This window comes from Theropithecus gelada, chromosome 17, assembly GCF_003255815.1.
Source record: "Theropithecus gelada isolate Dixy chromosome 17, Tgel_1.0, whole genome shotgun sequence".
In the NCBI taxonomy this organism is placed as follows: domain Eukaryota; kingdom Metazoa; phylum Chordata; class Mammalia; order Primates; family Cercopithecidae; genus Theropithecus; species Theropithecus gelada.
Window position 1 is genome coordinate 69,195,545 of NC_037685.1, and position 20,674 is coordinate 69,216,218.

A 20,674-nucleotide genomic window follows, 5' to 3' on the forward strand; every position below is an offset into this window, starting at 1 on the left:
GACTGTGAAGACTACAATAAACACCTAACTGTTCAATGGCCAGACAGCAAAGAACACCTATAAGCATCAGGAATATCCAGGAAAATATATGACTTCAACAAATGAAATAAGTAAGTCACTGGGAACCAATCTTGGAGACACAGAGACATGAGACCTTTCATACAGAGAACTCAAAATAGCTGTTTTGAGGAAACTCAAAGAAATTCCAGATAGCATAGGGAAGGAATTCAGAATCCAATCATATAAATTTAACAAAGAGATTGAAATAATTGAAAAGAATCAAGCAGAAATTCTAGAGTTGCAAAATGTAATTCACATGTTGAAGAATGAATCAGAGTAACTTAATAGCAGAATTAATCAAGCAGAAAAATTGGTGAGGTTAAAGACAGGCTATTTGAAAATACACAGTCAGAAGAGACAAAAGAAAAATAATAAAAAATGAAGTATGCCTATAAGATGTAAAAAATAGCCTCAAAAGGGTATATCTAATAGATATTGGTCTTAAAGAGAGGCAGAGAAAGAGATACAGATAGAAAGTATATTCAAAGGGATAATATCCAAGAATTTCCCAACCCTAGAGAAAAATATCAACATTCAAATAAAAGAAGGTTATAGAACACCAAGCAGATTTAAACCAAAGACAACTACCTCAAAACATTTAATATCGAATTCCCAAAGGTCAAGGATGAAGCAATTATCCTAAAAGCAGCAAGAGAAAAGAAACAAATAACATACATGTGAGTCCCAGTACATCTGGCAGCAGACTTTTCAGTGAAAACCTTATAGACAAAGAGAGAGTGGCATGACATATTTACAGTGCTGAATGAAAAATAAAATTATCATAGAATAGTATATCCAGCAAGACTATCCTTCAAATATGAAGGATAAGGAAACACTTTCCCAGACAAACAAAAGTTGAGGGATTTCATCAACACCAGACGTGTCCTACAAGAAATGTTAAAGAAAGTTCTTCATTCTAAAAGAAAAGCATGTTAATGAGTAAGAAAAAAAACCATCTAAAGGTAAAAAAATAACTGGTAATAGTAAGCACACAGTAAAACGCAGAATACAATAACACTGCAATTGTGATATGTAAAAGTCTTTCTAAGTAGAAACACTAAATAATGAAACACTCAAAAATAATAACTATGACAAATTTACAAGACATAGACAGTATAATATGACATAAAGGGAAATAACAGAAAGTTAAAAAGCAGAGGAATAAAGCTAAGTGTAGAGTTTTTATTAATTTTCCTTTTGTGTGTTTGTTTATGCAATCATTATTAAGTTGTCATCAATTTAAAATACTAGATTATAAGATAATATTTGCAAGCCTCACAATAACTTCAAATTGAAAATCACACAACAGATACCCTGAAAATACAAACCAAAAACTTAAATCATAACACCACAGAAAACTACCTTCATGGAAAGAAGACAGTAAAAAAGGAAGAGAAGACCATAAAACAATTAGAAAACAAATAACAAAATTGTAGGTGTAAGTCTCCCACCCAAGTATTAACCAAGCCTGACCCTGTTTAGCTTCCAAATCAGATGAGATTGGGGTGCATTCAGGGTCACATGGCTGTAGAGTTAAGCGTCTATTTATCAATAACAACCTTGAATGTAAATGGAATAAGTTTTCCGATCAAAAGACACAGAATGGCTAAATGGATAAAAAAATAAAACCCCATGATCTATTGCCTGTAAGAAACACCCTCTTAAAAAGATACACATAGACTGAAAATAAGGGATGGAAAAAGATATTACATGCCAATGGAAATTTTAAAAAAGCAAGCAGGAGTAGTTATATGTATATCTAACAAAATAGATTTCAAGACAAAAACTGTAAGAAGAGATAAACAAGGTCATTATATAATATTAAAGGAGTCAATCTAGCAACAGGATATAATATATGCACCTAATTCTAGAGTACCCAGATAGAAAAAGCATATGTTATTAGAGCTAAAGGAGAGATAGACCTCAATACAATCAAGCTGGAGACTTCAACACCCGACTTTTAGCACCAGACAGTCCTCCCAGACAGAATATCAACAAAGAAACACTGGACTTAACCTATAGGACAAATAGGCTTAATAGATATTTATAGAGCACTTTATCCAAAATCTGCAGAATACACATTCCTTGCTTCAGCCCATGGATCATTCTCAGGAACAGGCCATAAGTTAAGTCACAAAACAAGTCTTTAAACATTCAAAAAATTGAAGTAATATCAAGCATCTTCTTTCATCACAATGGAATAAAACTACAAATCAATAACAGGAGGAATTTTGGAAACTATTCAAACACATGGAAATTAAATAATATGCTCCTGAATGACCAGTGCATCAATAAAGAAATTAAGAAGGAAATTGAAAGATATCTTGAGACAAATTACAATGGAAACACAATATACCAAAACATACGGGATACAGCAAAAGCAGTACTAAGAGGAAAGTTTATAGCTCCAAGTGCCTATATCAAAAAGAATAAAAACTTCAGATAAATGACTTAAGGATGCTTCTTATAGAACTAGAAAAGAAATAGCAAACTAAACCCAAAATTAGCAGAAAAAAATGAATAATAAAGGTCAGAGAATATAAATGAAATTTAAATTAAGAAAAAAAATACAAAAGATCAATGAAACAAGAAGTTTGTTTTTTGGAAAGATATACAAAACTGACAAACCTCTGGCCTGACTAACAGAGAAGATCCAAATAAATACATTTAGAAATGGAAGAGAAGACATTACAGTTGATATTGCAGAAATCTCAAGGGTCATCAGTGGCTGTTATGAACAACTACATGCCAATAAATTGTAAAATCTAGAAGAAATGGACAAATTTCTGGACACATGCAACCTACCAAAATTGAACCATGAACAAATCCAAAAACTGAACATATCAATAATAAGTAATGAGATCAAAGCTGTAATAATAAAGTCTTGCAGTAAAAAAAAAAAAAAGTCCAGGATTTGATGACTTCGCTGTTGAATTCTACCAAACATTTAAAGAAGAACTAATACCCATACTCCTCAGACTATTCCAAAAAACTGAGGAGGGAATACCTCCAAACTCATTCTACAAGGCTAGTATTACCCTGATACCAAGACCAGACAAAGAAACATTTAAAAAAAGAAAACTGCAGGCCAATATATCTGATGAATATTGAGAAAAAATCCCCAACAAAATATGAGCAAACTGAATTAAATGATACATTAGAAAGGTAATTCATCATGACCATACTGGATTTATCCCTGCAATGCAAGGATGGTTCGACATACACAAATCAATCAGTGTGATACATCATATCAACTAAAGGGTTAAACCATACTAAAGGGTAAAAAACCTATAATCACTTCAATTGATTCTGAAAAAGTATTTGATAAAATTCAACATACTTCATGATAAAAACTCTCAAAAAACTGCATATAGAAGCAATATGCCTCCACATAATAAAAGCAATATTTGACAAACAGACATCTAGTATCATAGAAATGGGGAAGAATTGAAAGTATTTCTACTAAGATCTGGAACATGACAAGGATGCCCACTTTCATAGCTGTTATTCAACATAGTACCTAAAGATTCCACCCTAAAACTATTAGGATTGATACACAAATTCAATAAACTTGCAGGATACAAAATTAATGTACAAAAATCAGTAGTATTTCTATATGCCAACACTGAACAATCGGACAAAGAAATAAAAAAGTAATCCCATTTACAGTAGCCACACATAAAAATAAATACCTATGAAATAATCAAGGACGTGAAAGATCTCTACATTTAAGACTATAAAACACTGATGAAAGAAATTACAAAGGACACCAAAAATGGACAGATATTTCATTTTCATGGATTGGAAGAATCAATGCTGTTAAAATGTTCATACTACTCAAAGAAATCTACAGATTCAATGCAATCTCTTTCAAAATACCAACGACATTCTTCACAGAAACTGAAAAAATATTCTAAAATGTATATGCAACCACAAAGACCCAGAATTGCCAAAGCTATCCTAAGCAAAAAGAACAGAACTGGAGGAATCACGTTACTGACTTTGAATTATACTATAATGCTATAGTAACCAAAACAACATGATAGTGGCATAAAAGCAGACACTTAAACAAATGGAATAGAATAGACATCCCAGTAACAAATCTACACACCCCCAGTGAACTAATTTCCAACAAAGGTACCAAAAACACACACTGGAGAAAGGACAGTCTTTTCAATAATGATACTGGGAAACTGCATATTCATATGCAGAGTAATGAAACTAGATCTTTATCTCTCATCATATACAAAAATCAAATCAAAGTGGCTTAAAAATTTAAATCTGAGACCTCAAACTATAAAACCACTTCAAGAAAACATTGGAGAAACTCTTCAGATTATTGATCTGGGAAAAAATGTTTTGAGTAATACCCCACAAGCACAGACAACCAAAGCAGAAATGGACATATGGGATCACATCAAGTTAAAAAGCTTCTGCACAGCAAAGGAAACAATCAACAAAGTAAAGAGGCGACCCACAGAATGGGAGAAAGTATCTTCAAACTACCCATCTGACAAGGGTTCAATAACTGGGATATATAAGAAGTTCAAACAACTCTATAGGTAAAAATCTAATAATCTAATAAAAAATGGGCAAAAGATTTGAATAGATATTTCTCAGAAGAAGACATACAAATGGAAAACAGGCATATGAAAAGGTGCCAAACATTATTGACCATCAGAGAAATGTAAATCAAAACTACAATGAGATATCACCTCACCCAGTTAAAATGGCTTCTATTCAAAAGACAGATAATAACAAATGCTAGAGAGGATATGGAGAAAAGGGAACCATCATACATTGTTGGTGGGAATGTACATTAGTATGACCACAATGAACAACAGTTTGGAGATTACTCAAAAACGTATAAATGGAGCTGCTGTATGATCCAGCAATTCCAGCAATCCCACTGCAGGGTATCTCAGTATATCGAAGAAATATCTACACTCCTATGTTTGTTTTAGTGCTTTTCACTATAGTCAAAATTTGTAAGCAACCTAAGCGTCTGTCAACAGATGAATGGATAAAGAAAATGAGGTACATATAAACAATGAAGTACTATTCAGCTATAAAAAAGCATGTTGTTATTTGCAACAACATGGATGGAACTGGAGGTCGTTATGTTAAGTGAATGCACGGAAAGACAGCACAGAAAGACAAGTATTACATCGTCTCACTTATTTGTGGGATATAAAAATCAAAACAATTGAACACATGGAGATAAAGAGTAGAAGGATGGTTACCAGAGGCTGCTGTGGGTAGTGGTGGTTGAGAGGGAGTGTGGACAATGAGCACAAAAAATAGTTTGAAAGAATAAATAATATGTAGTGTTTGATATCACAACAGGGTGACTAAAGTCAAACTAATTTAATTTTACATTTAAAAATAACTAAAAGGGCATAAATGAATGGTTTGTAACATAAAAGATAAATGGTCAAGTGAACAGATACCCCATTTTCCATGGTGTGATTATTGCTGACTGCATTCTGGCATCAAAATATCTCATGTACCCCATAAATACATACACCTACTATGTACCCAAAAAAGTAAAAATAAAAAAATATGCAAAATGCATAAATAAATCAGTTTAACTACAGATAGGACATGGTGAAAAAAAGACGATTCATAAATGGGAAGAGAGGGCTGTAAATAAAATATACAGATTACAATCCAGAGGACAAAAATAAATGGAAAAAGCATTAAAAGAAAAAGTAAAGTTTACTAGAACACGACATAGTGTAAAAAGCTATATACATCTTTATTTGGAGGTCTTAAGAAGGGAAAAATGAAGGTCAAAGCTATATCTAAAGAGATAGTGACTAAAATTTTTCTAAAAGTAATGAAAGACAGGAAGCCATGCTTTAAAAATGGTCCAAATGTCAAACAGTAGAAATAAAAGGACACCATCTAGACACATAATTGGATGACTGCTGATAATAAAAAAGTAAGAGAAAGCATAAAAACAAGAAAAAGAAAACACACATTAACCTGAAAGAGCATCATCAGACTCACAGCTGACTTCTCAACAGAAATGGTGGAAGTTGAAAGTCAATTTAACAGCATTTTGAAAGTACTGAAATAAAATGAATTTTCAACCTAGAATACTCTAGCTAATGAAAGAAACTTTAAAAGTGAGGTTAAAACAAAAATATTTCAATCCCACAGAAATAAAAAATTCATTGGCAACATACACTGAAACGTACTCTAAAGAGAACTCTTAATCTGTCAAGATACATGTTGGTACTAGAAGGAATAGATGTCATCTAAAAACATATAATCTCCGTAATTATAAAAAAAACTAAAATAGAAAATGAAACATACTAATCATTATTTCTGGAAAAATAAAAAATCATCTATCCAGCTCAGGCTCCCCACCCCTGCCCCCATGCACATGTGTTGGTACATAGAAATTATATATTTTAAAAGATAAACATACCATCCTCCAATTTATTTTAACTTACTTTAGGGTAAGAAGTAAAGACAAAAATAGCTCATCAAACATAGGGATAAATATTTTGCATTGTTTTGTCTTACACTTATATTTCTGGCAACTAGCAAACACTTTCAAAATACCATGCTGCTAAGAGTTTAGAAAAATGAACTGAAAGTATTTATTGCATGAATTAAAATTAAAATGTTAAACTGTTTATAAAATGAACTATTAACTATGATTAACAACATCAGTAATATATCAAGTATTTTGCTATTTTAGACAGGACATTTGAAAATATTTGTATGGTGAATATTTTCAATATTTTTCCTTAGGATCATATTGGACACTCATTTTAGTGTAAAACATTCAACCCCACCACCAACCATGTAATGATATTAACTTCAAAATGCCCTAGAGAGAATAATAGATCATTTTTCTGAAGCACAATAGACTAAATTCAATGTGCCTTTTCCTGTACACAAAGGAACAATGTAATAACCTGAAATCTCCTTTCTTTAAATATTTTTGTGTAAGCCTTTCTTCATATAAAATTTTCTTAAATAGACTAGGAAGAAATGTCTATGTCCAACCTATGGAGAAGAAAGAAAACAGTAATGGGATTTCATCAGAAGGCATAATTTAATCAAGGTTGTAATTTCGTTTCACCATGAAAACATGATCTTACCACAATTTTATAAATGTTCATAAATATGCATGTTCACCATATGCACCACCTACATATGGAAGCACCCTGCTATGGTTGAGGCAGCAGGGAATGTGAATTCATATACGGCAGTTCCTCTGTCATAAGCCTCCAACCCATGAGGGAGTAGCCTTAGTCCCAGGTCCAATTAGACAATTGAAAATTCCCATTTGTAGGACTGATGGAGTGCTAGCAGCGTATAGTATTGAAGAAACAAAGGGTATGTGAAACCCTTTGAGCAGTCGCTGTCTTCGGTTTACTTACGTATCTATTTCATTATATTTAAAATAATCCAGATAAATTTCAGGCAGACCCTGAAACCCTTCTAAAATCAGTTGAATTCCAGTGTATTTTATGAGTAGTTAGAGAGTCTCATTGATCACATTAAATATTTGACAATAATCCTTTTATATATCAAAGATGAAAAGATCTCATTTTGACTCTCAAAACCAGAAGCATTATAAGAAAGTAGATTATCTTTTAAAAAAACTTCATTTAGATACACTGAAATGAATTAGGTTATATGCTTCAGCTATACTAGGTTATTCAAAAATTGATCATTCCAAGTGCTCAGTTTGTTTACTTTTTCTCAACTGGGTTGTATATTTACTTTGTAGATATTTACATTTTTAAAAAATCAGAGGCTAAAATGTTACAATTTAAAAACAGATCTTCTGTATTTGATGTTGGCAATAATTATTGCCATTAATTATTAATCTTTAAAAAGGTAATTTTCACTATTTAATTATGTACCATATTTCAATTACAGCAGTGCAGTAACTGGTAAAAAATATGCTTAAGCAAGTTCTGCTTTAAGTTCTGGTTTTAGTGGTTCATTGCTAAATACAATAGAATGCAAAGCAGTTCTTATTCTTCAGGTTAAAATTGTTGACATTTTTATTTGATGGAAAAATATTTATCATAAACACTACTATAATGAAATGTTATTTATTAAAGCTTCTTTTATTCACAAAAGGGCAAAATCATTTGCTGGTTCACTTTGTTCCAAGAACGTGCTGGAGTGCTAAATGAAAATGTGCAGTTCAGCTCCAAGTAGCTTGCACATTACAAACCAAAATGTTAAGCTGTGAGGTTAAAATGAACCAGATAAGCAAATAACACTTTCCCTGATGCCAACATCCCTTTTTATACAGCACATGCAGAGGGACATATCTTTAAATGTTCTTTCTCCTTTATTTTAGAGGCTCTCAGATGCTTAGACGTAGGCACTCTAATTATTTTGCATGATAACCCTCAGAAAGGAAAAAATTCTGGCACTGTTGGTAGTCCTAGGAATGCAGGTTCCAATAATGGTTTTTGTAAAAAAGTTGATTGTATCTAGTCCAGTCCCTTTTTTGTTTTCAAGATTAAAGGCCATGAGAAAGGTAATCTATTTCTAGGTTTTCAATAGACTTAGCAGTAGACAGAGGAGCCCATGAGAAAACACTAACAATGGGCCCTGAGAACTCCTAGATTTCTCTAAAATTGATCTGACCTTATAGAATCTCTTAAGCCAAGGTCTCTACTGTCTCAAGAGAAAGGGGTAGGGTGGTGAGAATCCAGGTCATTATATCCCTCACTACAAAAGGTTTGCTTCATTGGTTCCATGTGGGATAGGGCAACATGTCCTAGGGTAACACCAAAAATCCAACCAGACTTTGGAAAACAACTTACCTCTTAAAATACATAGCCTGTGAACAGTAATTTGGTAATATCTATGTATAAAAGGAAAACACTGTTTTTAATAGTGTCAATAATGCTATTTAAATTTAACAACGGATTTACAGTCAAAAAACTTAAGTCCTACTCTTATAGAAAACAATAATTAGTGGCAAAAAGGATGTATTTAGATTTATTCCACCATGGCCCAAAGTTTTTGTTTTGTTCTGTTTTATCTTTTAAATGTCAAGTATAGACTCTACTCATTGTAATATAATTTATGTTATTTATTTAGTGAGTTCACAGTTGTCATGGGAAAGGATCAAGAGAAAATAAGGTTGCCAAATATGTTTTAGATAATATAGAATGCTGGAGTATGACAAGAGGCTTATAAACAAACTTTTCTTAAAATATTAAAGAAAAAGGAAAATATGTCTTATTCATCTCTGTATCCTCAGCATCTAGCAGAGTGACTGTTAAGGCCTCAGTAAAGTATGTGCTTGTGTGTGTGTATGTGTGCATGTGTGTAGACAGAGAAATGCACAGTCATGCAGCACATAACAACATTTTGGTGAACAAAGAACTGTGTATATGATGGTGGGCCCATAAGATTATAACACTGTATTTCTACTGTACTTTTTCTATGTTTAAATACACAAATATCTACCATTGTATATTTACAATTGCCCACAGTATTCACTATAGTAGCATGCTACACAGGTTTGTAGCCTAGGAGAAATAGGCTATTCCATATAGCCTAGGTATGTAGTAAGCTCTGCCATCTAGGTTTGTGTAAGTACACTCCGTGATGTTCGTGCAATGATGAAATTGCCTAATGATGCCTTTCTCAGGACATATTTGATGTATGACTGTATGATCATATAGAAAGATTTAGGAGGCCTACTTAGAAACATACTTATAAATAAGATTGCTTCCAAGTCATTCATTGCAAATCTAACCATTTTATAGGGACACTGATATATTCACAAACAAATCCTGTGGTCCTTTATGGGTTACTCTATACTATTCAATAATAATTTGTGTTTCACACTCAGAAGCATATATATGTATGTTGTATACACATATAAATTATATTCCTGTACATATTGGGCTCTAGATAAAATTAAAGAAGACCCAACTCTGCTTGTCAAACTGCAAGTACCACAAAGGAATATTCATTTAAAGTGAGACCTCAATGTGATTCAGGGCATGCAGCTTCACTCTACCTTAGAATGAAAGGGATCTTTACATAAAAAGATACTCATGCTGTCATAAATGGCGAAGATGATTGTACATAAATCATGATAGATTCTCTGTTATTCACTTCATGTACACTATGTCTGTTGTGTCATCCCTGCATTGTATTTTTGGGGGTTCATATTGGTGTATGATCAGCTACTTGAATGAACAGTGTATTAAATTAAAGAGGTTGAGCATAGCAACTGACAACAGACCAATTCAATCATTTATGCATTCATTTATTTCACTCATCTATTCAAAAAGCACGTAGTCAGTGCTATTATACTACTTCTGTGAAAATAAAAATTACAATGTATTATGAACTATGATCCTGGTATGCAAATTGTGTTATTTCTCCACTATCATTTAGAGACGAAATGCATTAAAAATATAGCAGAGTATCTGAACACTTTTCATAATCTTGATTTGTAAAAACTCTATTGTCAATGAAGTAGAATGAAAAAAATTTTTAAAAATCCCTCATGCCACACACAATGGGACATCATGTACTGTCAAGTCTTTGAAATGCATTCTCAACTTACTTTCCAAATATCCTCACTCCGAAGAAGTCTCTGGCTTTCTTTAGTTCAGTAAGCATTCCTGAGAAATACTTGTATCTGTCCTCTTTCAACTCTAACTACTCCTCTCATAGTGTAATGGAACAAAAGCCCTTCTTTAAGAATTCTGGCATGGTACCACTTAAACTGAAACACATTAATAACTGGTTATATAAATCCTATAAAAATGAGCGTTATAGAGTGAGTAGTTGACCGAAAGTTAAGTTTATTGAATAATGGTGAGTAAATTATTTTTGTAACATAAGAAATAATATGGTACTCATTATATTGTATAAGTGCAACATTATCACGACTGGCATCATTATATAAATATATGCTAAAAATTTAGCCAAGTACAGTATTATGAAAGTATAAAATACATTAATTATGTCAATTATGAAGCATAGTAGTTATGGCACTCTAATTCAGTTACAAACTCACACAGTTTTGAAAATCCTCTGGTTTCCTTAAAAAAGTTTACTGTTGGTAGAGGAGACAGACCTCTACCAACCTGCAAGACAGAATATACAAGCTGTTTGCTTATATTTATACCTGGGACATCTGGAGAAATGAAGGAAACTTTAAAGGAGACGGTCATACTGGATTTAACTAGGCACTAACCAGGCTTTAGTGTCTGAAGAACATTTTTTACAGAAACAAAAAGGTAGAAGTTATTCTAGACAGAGGGAACTTTGCCAGAAAATGTAACATAAATGAAAAGCGTATGCATGTGCCATTCATCTATTGATTCAATTATTCATTTAGTAATATTCAACAAATATCTACTGAATGGATAATATTTAAGTGATAATTTTTGTAATGGTATTACATTTTGTAAAGAAACTATTCCTTCAACCTCAATGTCAATAGGTTTTGGACACAATCCTGTCAGCGCAAATGCATATATATGCTTAGTAAGTATCACGACAAATTTGTTAAGATTTGGCACCAGCTAATCGACGTCTTTTGGGATGCATGAATGAGAGCTCCTCTCAAATACCAAGGGACACTACAATAATTAGAAAATTAAAATTTCAGATAAAACTAAAACAAATACACTTGTCTAGAAATTTTACATAACATTGATAAGATGTAGTATAAACCTAACATGTCTTAGCATGACCTTTTTTTAATAAAGACATTTTATTACCAGCTTACAAATGTTCAAAAGTTTGGAATGATAACTTTTTGTTTATAAATTATAAGCTCATGAATAGTTCTAAAAAAATATAATCTTGAACTTTGTTCATAAAAACAAACTTTTTTTTCTTTTTACATGTACTAGATGTATATTTAAGAATAAGAAAGGAAGTCATTTTGAGATCATCCTGCTTAAGACGAGTAGCTTACCTCTTGCTCTGCTTCAAAACTGATAGAATTTTAACAGACTACTGTTTCAAATTCCATCCCCATTATGGGGACAGTTGTTTATGTTCCGATGCTATATTTTTAAAATTCAAGAAATAAATAACTGAAAAAAATGAATTTATGAAACTTATTAAAAGATTATTGATTGTATCTTAGAAACCACAGGAATTAAGTAAAAAGAGTGTAGACTTTACTCTCAGGTAGATGTACTGTCACCTGATAGTGAAGGGATTTGATATACTTCAAATCCTGCCTTCCCACAAAGCAGTTTTGTGATTTTCATAAATTTCATCTTTCTCGGATTGTTAAAATGTGATAATACTTCAGTTTCAAGGTAGATGTTAAGATAACAATGAAAAATAGCTTTCTTTTTCAAAGTTTCTTGCGTAGCGCCAAGTGTACATTAAATTCTCATAAATCTTGGCCCATTTTCTCTCTTTTCTTTTTTCACAATAGGTCCTGTTTCAGGTAAATTTCAACTCTTGATAGTATTTGTTTGACATAATTACTCATGGTGACTTTTTCGACATATTTCAAAATCTAACAGCAAACTACAGACAGAATATAATTAATGAGTATCTGATTCGTTTCATTTCACTGTCATTTCTCAAAAAGAATGCAATGTGCTAGATAAATCTATCAAGGCATAGTTTTAAATTAATGTTTTAATTAACATCTCTAATTTTATATGTAACACTGTGTCCATGTGTCATCTAGTGTCTCTCAAGAAGTCATTATGACACTGCTGTATTTCTAAAAAGACAGACAAAACATACATTAATATTAATAGGATATTACATACAGTTTAGTTACAATAGTAGATGAAGTTCTGAAACTATTTCTTTCTTATCCTATTAAAGTTAAACAACTTTCAGGAGGGTCATTTAGATTTTTTAAACATTTAGATACATCACTTAATTTGCTAAATAGTTCATGAAACTACATGGTTTTGAATGAATACATTTTCAATGCGCTTGCCTTTAATTTTCAGTTTCCCAAATAAACAGTGTCTTTCCCTAAATGTATTTTTTGCATCATAAAGTTATTTCGGTAATACTAATGTTCTCAAAAATTAGGTCTATATTTGTGCTGATTAAAAAGATACAGTCATATTATATTCCCGATCAAAATATTCTCAAATCTCTTAAAATATTGAGGTGTCAATGCCTCTGGAAGGGTTAGAAATAGAAAACATGAGGAGTAAGATAGTTCTAAATCAACTATTCATTATAACTAGATAGAAACAAATTCCCAATTAAATTTGGGTTGAATCGAACCAGTTGTAATATTTTTTTGGGGGGGGAGTATAGGGTATAATTAGGTGAAAAGGCAAAGTTTTTATTTTGAGCTGTCTCCTCTCAAACTCATTTTTAATGAGAACCAAATAATCATGGTGGGGTTTCCATAGGCATTAAAGAGGTCAATAACACTGGTTTCAAATAAGTCCAGACAATCCAATTTCTAAAGTCAAAGTGCACATTAGAATTTGATTTCATAAACTATATGGCAATGATGGTTTTGGAAAAATGAAAATTTAATAGTTTATTGTATTTTCCCTTTACCTGACATTATTTTCAAAAATACAACCATCATATTTTCATAAAATAGTCAGTTCCTAATTTTATAGTTCTAGCTACTGCTTAGTAGTTCTCATAAATCTATCTTTACTTATATATCTATATTAACTTTAAGCACTGATAGTTACAATCTTTACTATTGAACCAATGTGTGCATATTTTTATTTTTCTTCCAATACATGCATAGATCAGAAAAGAGAAATTATTTCAGTTTTCAGCTGCTAAATATAATGCTGATTATCTGAACTGCCATAAATAATCCTGGCAATTAAACATACAGGTATAAAAATATAACAGACTATTTCAAAAAATATACATTTAAAAGTATTTTTAATTCAGTGGGGTTAAAATCAGTGCATCTTAAAGGGGGTTATTATATTTCAATACAAACGTAATTATGTTTTTCACAGGGTACGCTGATAGCATTTGACTAGATGATCAGATATGTTTATTACCTTGAAATCATAAAAGAAAAATTAAAAATAATGATTGTCATCATTTCTATCTTTCATCTACAGTTAGGAAACAGCAATTTTTCTAAGCTTAGTTATTACAGTGAAGTTTTTAATAACATCTAGTTCACAAAAGTATTGATAGACACAGCCATCCAAATATTGAAAAATGGCCAATCTAATTTCCAGATTCCTTACCAATTAAAATGATGTAATAGTTTATAAACATAAGTTGTTATTTTTTAGTATTTATTTATTTGGTTTCCTAGATGAGGATGTTGAAACAGGTAACTTTTTAGTCCTATAGATGGCTGTAGTTCTCCATGGAGCGTAAGTTAGAAAGTTAGTTTGAAATGTGTGTATAGAATAAGACATTAAAATTTCCTCTAATGAGAAAGAATAAAATGATTGCTTCTGTTACTTCTTAATACAAAGTATGAATTGATTAAGGTTATTTTATATGAAAAGTTATTTGGCCTCTTACTGGTTGAATAACTAAAATAGCTATAAAATTCATATAGAACTTTAACTCTGTCATGGCCTTATTTATGCATTTTTATCTTGACCTTTTGGAAATAAATGCAACAGAAAAATAAATTATATAACAATTACAAGATTTTAAAGATTATAAGTAATGAAAATCTAGTCCAACTCATATATCTTTCAGAATGACCAGTAAGCAAGTAAATTGAAATTGATCTTATTGCTTTTTTTTTCCCTTAAACATTTAAGGAGGATATTTTATGGACAATAGTGTCCAGGTGAATAAAAGTAGGCGTTATAAATGTAATTTTAAATAGCAAACCCAACACAATGATGAAGATTTCAACATTTTAACATCTCCGCCCACTCTTACTCTCAATGTCTAATTTAGAGTTTTACCAAAAAAAACCCCAAAACCAAAAATACCCTCCAGTAAACCTTTTTGTTAAAGAATTGGTAATATTCTTGGTGTTGTGATTATGTACTATGAAAGGAAAGGCAGAAATTATATGAGCCCTGAGAGGCAGTATTTTATTAAAACTGAAAAAGTTTTACAAGTCTGTCTTTTTTTTTTTTTTTTTAAATTAAACAACTAAAGCTTCCTTCTGTCTCCTCCTACTCCTTTGGCTTGGTGCTTACTCCTTAAGCAACTTGCTGCATTTTATAGCTATGGAATTTCACTGGGAAGGACCTCCCTAAGAAGCCATGTGAACAGGGATACACCATAGTGGATACACCATAGTGAATGCAGGCAGACAAGATAAGAGAACCCTTTCCTCAGCTCTCCTAAACCCTCGATGCCTTTCCAGTATACTCTTGTCTCTAGTCACAAAAGGCAGCTGAGTTCACAGCTGGAACAACAACTTGTGCAGTGAATCCCAGTGATTTCACCAAGTAGCAAACCGGGTCATGGGCTTCATTGGCTTCATTGGAATCTCGGTTGCCAGGCGAACTAGGAATCACTAGCCTGGGTCGGGCAACACGGATAAAAGTGTTTCTGTTTCTTGACAGAGAATGAAAATGACGCAGAATGTAATCGATCGGTAGAATATTGATCACTCTACTTCCTTCGTGCCCCCACTTTAAGTGCCGGAGAGCTAAGGCCTCACTTATATGCACCCAGGTGCCCCCGAGATCTCCATTTTCCCCAAATGCATAAAAGGCTAATAGCGGCCACATTCCCCAGCACCACAGCGTGGCTACAGCGCCTTTGTTTACCATATAAGTCACACCAGGGGTTCACTCCTCGCCCTCTCCCCTGCTTTAAAGCCGAGTGCAGTGGAAGACTGAGAAGCACCCCCAAACTCCTGCTCAGCCCGAGTCAAGCACCAAAAGCTTCACAGATTTTTTTTCCTAAGCCTTGAAGAGAAACCATACAGCCAGAACCTTTTGAACTCGTAACCCCCCAGGGATGTCCGCCTCCCAGAAGAGAGCCGGCTTCCCAGGCAGCTTAGGAAACTTAACCGAGATCCCAGAAAGAAGGCGAGGTGTAGCTCCGGTCGAACGGAGCTCCGAGGCGACATCCTCTTTACCTGCAAAGTTGCAATCTTCGGGCTGAAGTGATGGGATCCGGGGACGGACGGCGCGGGTGCCGTGCGGGGTGAGAGCACGCCCGGCAAATTCCGATGGAATTCCCTTAGTCGCTGCTGAGTTTTGGAGCATTCCAAGGAAAAGGAACGAAGCTGGAGCCCACGCAGCTGGCACCGAACTGGGCGGAGTGAGGATGCTCTGAAAGCGAAGCCATGGGAGGCGGGGGAGGGGAGGCCCGGGAGGGGGAGGTAAGCGCCAGGGGAGGAGAACCTCTCCCACCCCCGCCCTCACCGATCCCTCCGAATAAAGTTAAGAGTTCCCACGGCTGATAGCGGATGAGCCCAGAGAAAGGCACCCCGCCTTCCGTCCCTGGCGGCTGCCCGGCTCGGGGTCCGCACAGACCGCGCTGGAAAGGGATAGTCCGGGAAGATGCGCGTCCCACGCACCACACTGCTTGGAGGTGGAGGAGACCCGCGCGCTGGCAGGAGCTGATGCTCCGTCCCCAACTCGTCCCCCTCGAATAACCTCCACCCACCGGGGCCAACTGCTTGAGGTCAGCCAGTGGGCAGGGGAGCTCACTACCAGCCAGCCGTCATCCAGCCAGGTCGGTGGCGAGAATCTGCCCTGTGGCCCTGGATGCAAGCCAGACACACCTCCAGTCTTAGGGCAGTCTCTGCAGGCGTGTTGGACTTCAGTGCGCTCTGACACCTAGCTTTTGAATGCCCTGCTCCTAGCCCGGTCAACAAGCACCCATGCGACCCGCCGCCCGACTGCAAGAAAGTAGCCCCCTGCAACTCTCAAAGCTTCTCCCACTCCCGCTTCTCTGGGCGCCTGGCACCCCCTCTCCTGTCCTCAAGGTGTCAGACTTCCCTTGCAAGAGCTGGAGGATGAGGCTTGCCACTAGTGTCAACAATCGAAACAGTCGCAATGAATAAATGATGAGCCACAGCGTTCCAGCCACCCCCCACCCAGTTTGGTGTTTCCAAAAGACACAGGAAATCAGCAAGTTTCCACCAAATATACCAAAACCCTAAGACGCGAGCCAGCCTAAGGGTGCAAGGTTCTGCGGCCGCAGATAGTGTGCGTGTGTGCGAGTGTGTGTGTGTGTGTTACTGGTACCAGCTTACTGAGAGTGAGATTTCAAGATAAAGGTTATCTCTTGTGCACTCTCTTTAGTGTTCACATATGAAAATAAGATTAAAGTACGGAGAGGAATACACACACAGAAACCACACATACACGCTATTGGCAAAGTTGGCAGTAACACTTGCTGTAACTGCAACACGGTGATTCCCAGCTTGTCACTCAGAAAGGCTTCATTGGTAGCCAATGACCCAATGACCCAGAGAAAGACAGAGTTCATGTGTAAGATAGAGAGTGGAGCCCCTGAGGAATCCTAGGTGGCAACTACCCTCCTGGAGACTCTGTTTCTACCGGATTTCCGTTGTTTTCTGAAAGCCCTGAGATTACCTGCTGGTCTCTGATTGTATTCCAGCAGATGCCTGATTCAGCTTCCAATTTACGCAAAAGCTTAGGAGCCATCGTTTTCTCCTGTCCCAACCACGTTGTTACACCTGGGAAGCTGTGATGTGCCGACTGTAAGGAGGACCAGTTTCTTCCCATGGAATATTCCCAAGGAATATAAACCAACAAACTGGCATCCATAGTCAGACTCTAAAGCACAAAATTAAAGAATTTCCTTTTTTATCTTCCCCTACCCACTTCAGAGTTCACATGAGTTGAGGTTTTTGTAAGTAGTTTTCACATGAGTAAAGAGGATATTACCAGAGATCACTCTGGGGTAACTGTGCATGCTGCTTTTTTTTTTTTTTTTAAGTCACTTTTCTTATTTGTTAATTTATCTTTCTCCCTGCCTAACTGCTCCTCTATGGGTTTATTCCCAGCTCAGCTAGACCCCTATTCTAAATTTCTGAGAGCACTACCTCTAGTCCTTCCCAAAATACTAAGGTACATTGAGATAAGCCTGGTTTCTACAATGCGTCCGCAGTAAACAAAAGAGAGAACGACAAAAAGGTTTTTTGCCTTCCCTGAATCTCTTTTTACTCTTTACTTCAAGAAGAATACATTGACATGTTTAAACAGTTCTTCATTTTGCTTAACATTAGATGATGGCTTTTAAAAATATGCAAAATGTATCTCTCACTAGATAAGGTAATAACATTATAATAAATTCAAGTCCACTTTCTAACAAGGGAGAGGAGATGATAAACATATATATGGAAATATATTTTATTTAATGTAACTGTAAGTATTTTTGTGACATTTATTGACAATGTTTCTTCTCAGCCTAAAAAACAAAATTCTACATACTGTGTTTGAGTTTATATCTTTGAGATAAACCCCTGGTAGATAGAATTCCACATACTGTGATAAGTATAGGTCTTTATAATGCATATTAAAATACATGCAAGAGAAAAGCTGATCAGTGACAAACTTGTCCATTGTTTAGAAGTGATGAACTTTACTTTGCATCCTTAGCATCTGTACCAAGTTAAATGCTCCTACCCCTCTAAGGATTTGTTCTTTATAGCAAATGTTATCTCTGTCATGATGTCAGCAAAGAGATATTTTACCATTTTTTTTTCTAATTTATTTTTTCCCATAAAAAGGTGCCTATGAAACTGCAATAAATACATAACAGAAAAGAACACCAAGGAGAACATTATATATGTCAGCCATCTGAGCAGGCTGTATTCCCACAGAAAGAAGAATTTGTATTGATCACTGAGACTCCTTTTCAACAGTTTCATGTGATTATTGATTACTGGTTTCCTGACTCCTACAAAATGATTAGCAATTACAGGAAAATTATTTGAAATCTGTTTAAACAATCTGGTGAATTGCATATACTACAGTCATTAGCAATCCAAAGAGTTTATTTTTAACAATTTAAACATATGAGTTTGGCAGCATTCCACAAACCTGCACTGCACATAAAATGCAATTCATTGAAGTCAAAGAAATTTACAATAAAATGTTATATGCTATCTAGAATTTATTTTTAGTACCTTGTTAAACAAAACAAGAAAGCACTCTTGTTTCCAAATTAGCAAGAGACAAATGACCCAAGGAATGATAGCAGTAAAACAGTTTTGTGTAATGTCTATTTATAGCTAAAGTATATTGTAGAATTGGGATCACAATTGTTTTAGGAATACAATTTTCAATTTACTTCTAAAGATTATTGTTCTGTTTAGGAATTGATAGTGTAACATGTATGAAGCACTTTGTTTCAAAGCTGTTGTACCTCAGACATAGAGGCAAAGTCACAGAGACAAGTATTTGGAGAATTTATTCATGCATATGTGTCACCATCAGCATTTTTATGTGCCAGTAATGCATCTGTGTATGATGCCATCGTGAAGTATATGATAATGGCCTTTCTGATGCTAAGATAAATTAAGAAATAGGTTAGCATTGTCTTTGATGCCCATGTAACCTGTCTTCCACCTTTGTGACCAAGACTTTACCTCCTCCTGCACAAGGGCTCACCCAAAGTCACTGAAGGGCTCTACCTCAGCTTAACTTTTGGATCTGGCTCCTGCCCCAGGTTTTAGAATCCACTTTTTGTCATCAATGTAATGAGGCTCCAATCTAACCTCTATGACGGTGCTATACACACAACTTTTACCTGCCTCTTTTTTGAAAAATTTAACATTTTCTAAGTTATCAGAATTTTATTCAAAAATGTTAATTTTAATGAATCACTACATTTTTCTATGAAATACTTCAGTATTTTTCAAGTCTTAAAAATGTAATTGTTTTTATACTGTTACTCCCTACTGGTTTACTTTTGTTGAAAGCCATTACACAAGCATGTTTTTATCTCTGATTATGTCCTCAAAATAGATTCCTAGTAACACAGCCATGTGTCATGATGCAGGGATATTTTAAAGTACATGCTATATGTCATAAGGGAGCTTGTTGCATTGAACCCTCATCAACATGGGACGTCCTTAAGGTCCTTTTTCTTCCTTTCTTTTTTTATTTTGGCTACTTCCTAGTTGAAGGAAAATGGTATCTCAAATAATGAGTTGTGTTACTAGAAACAGTGGCTTTTATATTTTGTATGCTTTGCTATTTGTTTCTTTTTGTGAGTTTATATACTTTTTCAATACTTATGGGGGTTTTGTTGCTGTTCCCCCATTTGGTTTATAATAACTCCTAATATTTGAATAACAGTACATTCTCATATTTATGGAAGATATTTATCAGTTTTTATTCTTTGTTAAATTTGGAGGTAATGTTATTTGTTTTAAAGATTTTTCATTCTTACAAACATTAAACTATCAAATTTTCCCTGATAATTTATTTTACTACTTTAATGCTCCTAATATCTTTTTCCTCTCATATTCACTTATTTTTTTCAAGCTTTTAAAAAATGATTTCATGTTTAAGGCAATTGCTTAGTCATTACTGCATGGACCCTGGAATCATTTTATCTAAATTTAAAATCCCAGTCTCAACATTCATTCAACGAATACTTATGGAGTCTATGTTTAAACGGTTTATGAAGTGCAAAGCATTGTACTAGGTGCTTCCCATACATCTGTAAGCAAAACAGATAAGACACTGCCGTTGCTGAACTGATA

At 34.4% G+C, this 20,674-nt stretch overlaps 1 protein-coding gene across 7 annotated transcripts in view; it reads right to left on the bottom strand.

The window, feature by feature from the left end:
• The window catches only part of TRPC4 (transient receptor potential cation channel subfamily C member 4), a 230,528-nt gene extending 213,634 nt beyond the window's left edge, over window positions 1-16,894 (bottom strand). For all 7 annotated transcript variants that reach the window (XM_025364312.1, XM_025364314.1, XM_025364311.1 and 4 more), the window contains exon 1: window positions 16,064-16,894. The gene's annotated coding sequence lies outside the window, so the exon portion shown is untranslated. The remainder of the gene's footprint in view (window positions 1-16,063) is intronic.
• Between the last annotated feature and the right edge of the window lie 3,780 nt (window positions 16,895-20,674).